At 45.2% G+C, this 6,297-nt stretch overlaps 1 long non-coding RNA gene across 1 annotated transcript in view; it reads right to left on the minus strand.

Moving 5' to 3' along the window:
* The window catches only part of LOC144378947 (uncharacterized), a 28,399-nt gene extending 25,242 nt beyond the window's left edge, over positions 1–3,157 (minus strand). Inside the window, exon 1 of the long non-coding RNA XR_013440888.1 lies at positions 2,965–3,157. This is a non-coding gene — a long non-coding RNA (uncharacterized LOC144378947). The remainder of the gene's footprint in view (positions 1–2,964) is intronic.
* Between the last annotated feature and the right edge of the window lie 3,140 nt (positions 3,158–6,297).

The raw sequence follows: 6,297 nt of genomic DNA on the forward strand, positions 1-6,297 counted from the left end.
TAAAAGACTACCCCACTTTGAATATCATTGATTTTTCTAATTTGTCTGATTGATCCAGAGAGCATAACCAAAGAGTAAAAACAAAACGCAATCTGAGGGTCATTCCCCCATGGTTTTGAGTTTCTCTACCACCCAGACAGTTTCTTTGTTACTGAGAGACTTCATAAAAAGTAAATTATTTCAGCCAAAGGATTTTCTCCTTTTTGTTCCTTGGAAGTCTGTATTTTTCCCATAATAAGAGATGGATTTAGATTCCTCTATAAAATGCTTTAGGGACCACTGAGATATAAAAATGACCACTATATTGGAATAAAATAGAAAGGGGTGCTTTCCTCTTTACAGAACACCCTCCAGTAAATAACAGGAGGTGGACGAGCAGCTGGTGTCACCATGAAGCTCACTGGAGAATGTCTTGGAGAGTCATGAGGAATGGAGTCATTTCTCAGCTGTTTGCAAAACCCACGGAGCTGACAGCATGATACGCTCATCAATTTGGGCTAGTCTATCTTTTGGGTCTGACTTCCAGTAGGTTTAGATCACAGTACAAAGCAGAGTGGGAAAGATTTCCTTAATTTTTGATGGGTGGTTCTCTTTCTTTTTTTGTTTTCTTCCCACAAAATAGCCTCGGTTTTTTCTAGGGCCCCGTCTATTCGGATGGCTGACATTAATAAACACCAACAAGCTTGTTCCATAAGGAGCTGATACTTCCACGGTTCACACTCCCATCTACGTTTGTCCTTGTGATTACGGGAACCTGATTTGAGTGGGCAGACAGATCTTCCAGAACAGAATTTGGTGTGATTGTGGGGCCATCCCGGGGCTTTGGAACGAAGCCACCTTAAGTCCCCATCCTTCTGTTGCTCTAAGTTCCTCTCCTGTCTCAACATACATACATGTCCCAGGGTCTCTGAGTTCGCCCTGGGGAAACGGTCCAGCACAACCTGGAAAATTATACCAAATGGCATCTCTGCAGCCAGGTTTAAAAAAAATGTCAGTTGCTACAGCGGCAGCAGATTTGCAAGTAGACAGGCTCAGAGGGAAAAAACAGGAATTACCGACTATCCCCAACACCGTAACTGTTCTAAGAGTCTTAGGAAGAAACAACCCTTCTGCTGGAAATGTAAAAACATTAGAGACCTGGGACAAAATATGATTCCACATGAAGATAAGGAAAACAGAGAACAGTAAGACTTAATTGCTTTCTTTAGGATCAACTTAGATCTGTGCAGAATGTTCCTTTTGACTATAGCGTATCACTTTAACCCTAAGGACTCCGTTCAAATTGGGAGCAGAGCTGTGCAGCATCACTTCTCTGAACATTAGCTAGCTAGGCTACTAAAGAGGAGAGGGGTGGAGGTGGGGTGGGAGAGGGAGGGAAGGGGTCTCCCATGCCCGGTGCCCACAATTCACAGTGACCGCCCTCCTCCTCATTCAAGGCCAGCCCGATATTCAGCTGGGAAGCCTGGTGTTCTGGGACTTTCGCCGCAAAAGGCGGGTGGACACCCCGTAGCTCTGGCGGCAAACCTGCAGGACTGCTCCGGAAAGACTGGCGCATGCCGCAGAGGAGCAGAAAGTTCCACAGCAACCCCCCGTTCCCTCCACCCAGGTCTCGATACACCTGGTTTCTCAAGAGCAGATTGCTTAGCCAACCTTAATAATCTCAGAGGAACGCCAGGGCAGGAGGCCGGATTCCAACTACCTTTGCCCTAATTTATGGAGGGCTTTAAAAGCGGAAAATACAACTTTGAACTCAGCTCATCTGAAGCTTTATGATTCAGGTGTCCCACTTGCCTTCAGGGGCACCGAAGATCACTGAAGTTAAAGAGACACAAAACTTCTGCGAGCGGCAGAAGAGAAAAGCATGTCCAGACCCGACCCCGCTGGTTCTCCTAGCACACTCACTTGGCAGGAGGAGCAGACGGCCCGGCTCTGCCCTTGTCCCTTTCTGACCCATAGCATCTCCCTTCCCTACGTTTCCCTGTAATTCTCCCTCCTCGACAGACTTCCCGCGTCTAGAAAGAAGTGACCCTGTGGCCGAGGGAGCAAAAGGAAGAGGGAGAGAAAGGAGGGAAAGAAGGAAATGAAAACAGCTTCTGAGAAAGGGTTGCGGAGAAAACCAAGTCAAGGGTGAAGTCATTTCCATTCCCATAGTATGGAAATCTGGGAATTTAAAGAGCTGGTCCTGCAAGGAGCTGGTCTGTGTGACTTTACACCAACAACACAGCCTAGGGAAGGCCTTTTCCTGGTCAGCCTCGGCAGGTGTTTTGTTTTTTTGTTTTAAGATTTATTTATTTTAGACAGCGAGAGTGAGCAGGGGGAGGAGGGGTCAAGGGAGAGTCTTAAGCAGACTCCCCGGTGAGCAGGAGCCCCACAGGGGCCTGGAGCTCAGAACCCTTAGATCAGGACCTGACCCCAAATCAAGAGTGGGAAGCTTAACCGGCTGAGCCACCCAGGCCCCCCTGGGCAGGCATTTACAGCAACGCCCTCAGCCACCTAATTTTTGTGCATGTGCTGCCCAGTCTGGGGAGCCGTCCTGGTAGGTGATGGATTTAATTCTGAAACTGAGAACCCATAATTATTCAACAGAAAGCAAATTAGTGAAATTTAGAAAAATTTTACACTAGATGTGGCCCTTACAGGGAGAGCCAGGCCCCAAAGGAAAGAGCGATTTTTGGCCTCGCCTCAGGTGAAGTGGACTTCTCTCCTTCGCCGTAGGAGAAGTCTAAGCTTCCAGGCTGTTCCAGAGGCCGACCTCGCTCTTCTCCCTGGGGAGGCCTGGGGCAAGGGCCGCCTTCAGATCCTCCTTGCCGCTGAATTCGGCTGCTAAGCACGTTCCTCGGACAGGAGGCGCACTCATTAGCAATTCCTACAGACCCGGGGTGCGCGCCTGTGTGTGCGCGCGCGCGCGTGTGTGTGTGTGTGTGTGTGTTGGGGGTGGGGGCAGGGTTTGGGTTTGGAAATTACCTAGGTTCCTTAGAGGTCCTGATTAGCAATGCAGAACTAGTGCACATGTGTGCAGGCCCTCGGCCGCGCCGGGCAGATGCCAGCTGCCTTCATAGGCTCGCCGAGTATCGACCAGCCCCTCCGCGGCCCGACCCTGGGGTAGGCTGACCCAAGCGCCGGTTTCACTCCTCCCCTGCACCCGCTCGGGCCGGGAGCGCCGTGACGGGGTGGGCGGGGCGGGGGTGCAGCCGTGGGCCGGGCGTCCCCGGGCCCAGCGGCCCCGCCCCCGCGCAGGCCGGCTCCTTTCCCGGGGAAGCGTCTAGAACGCAGGCAGTAGCTTGTGAGCGGCCGGACTGCTCTCCCCGAGGGTGTGTGGTGTGTAAACAAGATTGTTGTCAATCAAGTCGCGTCTGTGAGTTACAGGAACCCCCACGGTGGATTCTTGGGGAGAAAGGAAAGTCTTTTTTGCTGGGAACACACGGGCACCCCCCCCCCACTTACATCTTTGTTAATTTCTGGGTTGTGTAACCTTTTCCAGATCCACTCTTTGGAGTTTCTCCCCAGCCTGCCTTGTTTGATGATCCTTTCCGCTCTTGTAACCCTACATTTCCCACACGCTGGAACTGCTGAGCTCATGTGGTCAGGAGGTAGAATTTCCCAGTTTTTCAAAGGAGAGCTTTTAACCCAAAATTGTGGTGGATGTATACAGGAAAAGATGAGAACTTCGCCAGACTTCCCAGCCTTCAAGACAGAACGTGGGTCCCTTCAATGTACCTGCCTTTGATTTTGGCCGAGCCGGGGCCTCACCCCAGGGTGTAGCCACTTGGGACAGGTCACCCCTTATTTCTCCTGGAGGAGACAGCTATATTTCACAGGGGATGAAATGATTTATGTGCACAATTTAAATAGTGTTTAGGAGCTCTGAGGCATGCAAAATGCTGCATAACTGGAAGGTACAGTATACTTAAGGGAAAATGTGGAATGCACTGAATGTTTTCTTTTCCTTCTTTTAAAGCTAGTTTAAATCTATTTCACTGACGAAACCGTTTAACCATGTGCAAATGTGTCATTCTGTCCTCTGACAAAGTCGGCCAGGGTTGGGATGATCGCCTCAGCAAGGCTGGAAGCGTGGCTTAGTCATCCAGGGCCTGCTCTGAGCCACGGAGTTTCCCCTAAATCTAGAATTTGCTGAAAGGATAAAATGACTACAACTTTTCACAGATTCGGTCTTTCTTTACCTCCTGCTTTTAAATATGTATGTTTCAGGCAAGGGGGGCATACGTTTTAATTTTTCTCCCAATAGAGAGAGTTGGGGTATTAATCGAAACTGGGTAATAATTATAATCAAATATTCTCATTAAAAGTCGTTTCTGTTTTTGCAGGAATTAAATGTTCTGGTTTGGAGATCTTGTTTTTGCCAAAATAAAGATGTAAAAATATTTTTAAAATTTAGTCCAACTGGAACCCCCACCCCCTTCCAGTGTCCCCCCCCACACTAAATTAGTCTAAATGTCCATGATTGCACCTCCAAATAATTGCATTTCTAGAGATAAACAGTTTAAAATTTTTCTTTCATTATGTGAGGACTATTTCATTCTGAAACATTGCAGGGACACACACACATACACGCACACACACACACACACACCCCGCAGAGAATTGTATAACCACAAGCTCCTGTGCTCTAATCGTCCAAGAGATAAAGCATTACAGGTGTACTTGTAGTCCCTCCCTGCCCTCCCCAGCCATGTGTCCCCCCATCTCATTTCCCTTCCTCACATCCCACAGATGACCTTTACCCTGCATTTGGTGTTTATCATTCCCATGCATTAAAAATATTTTTCCTACATATGCATATATACATAAATAATATATATAGTAAACATACATAATGTTATTTTGTATGTTTTTAATCTTTATATAAACAGTATCATACTCCACCTACATTTCTGCCATTTTCAGGTATATCACTCCACATTAGATTTTTGTGATAGACCCACCTTGATTACTGTAGCTCTGTTTCTTCTTTTTAACTGCTGCCTATTCACCAGGTAGATCTTGATGCTTCTGTGGATAGATGTAGGTTGTTTCTACTTTTTCTCTATCATAAGCAATGTTGCTATGAACCTTCTTGTAAATGTCTCCTTGAGCACAGGTGAAGACTTTCACCCAGGAGTGGAAATGTTTCAGGACCGTAGTGTGCAATCCGTGACTGTATTAGATGCTGCCTAATTACCCTCCAGAATCACCGGTTGTACATTTTCACTGTAGAAAATACAGATTACAGATGAGAAGAAAAAAAGAAAAAATCATTTTCCATCTCTCCCATCAAAGAAAACCACTTTTAACTTTGAAAAAAAGGTGAATTTTAGGGGCACCTGGCCGGCTCAATGGGTAGAGAGCATGCAACTCTTGATCTTGGGGTTGTAGTTCAATCCCCACTTTGGGTGTGGAGCCTACTTAAAAATAAATAAAATAAAAATAAAATCTTTAAAAAATAGAAAAAGTTTATGTTGGTGTATAAACTTTCAAGTTTATTCTTCTGTGATATATATATTTAAATATGTATGTATATATATAAATACATTATATATACATAGATGTATATATATATACACATGTATGGATGCAAATGTATATATTTGTATATATTTAAAGTTTGGGAATCCTATATTTTTAAAGTTTATATAGTGAGCATTTCACCATGTCACTAAATATTCATTTAAAAACATGATTTTAATGGCTATAAATTTGTTCATTGTAGGAATGAACAAATTCTTTGGTTTATATAAGTAACACGTGTTAAATATTTAGGGAGTGCTTTCTTGATCTTAACAAAAAGTGCTGAGATGAAGTACAAAGGGTTACAAAACAAAAATATTTTTTGATTTTTTTTTTTTTTATGGTAGTTTTTATGGCTTAATCAGTCCTCTCGTTGGTGGACCAGCTAAAATCTTTAAGGATAAAATAAAACCCTTTAGTTAATTTTAATTTTTTTCTATACTCTTCATGTTAATACATCTTTTTCCTTTCCCTGGCTGTATAGCATTCTGGGGCACTACTGGGGCTCCTGTGTGGCTCAGTCGGTTAAGCGTCCGACTCTTGATTTCAGCTCAGGTCGTGATGTCAGGGTGATGGGATTGAGCCCTGCATTGGGCTCCAGAGCTCAGTGCGGAGTCTGCTTGAGATTCTCAATCTCCCTGTCCTTCTGCCCCTCCCCCCATTTGTGTGTGCATGTGTGCACTCTTTAAATAAATAAAATCTTAAAAAAAAAAAACCATAGCATTATTTAGTGAGCCATTTGACAGTGGATGGGCATTTGGGTTGTCTCAAGTGTTTGCTGTTAGGGAGCTG

The sequence above is a fragment of the Halichoerus grypus genome, chromosome 9 (assembly GCF_964656455.1).
Source record: "Halichoerus grypus chromosome 9, mHalGry1.hap1.1, whole genome shotgun sequence".
Lineage (NCBI taxonomy): Eukaryota > Metazoa > Chordata > Mammalia > Carnivora > Phocidae > Halichoerus > Halichoerus grypus.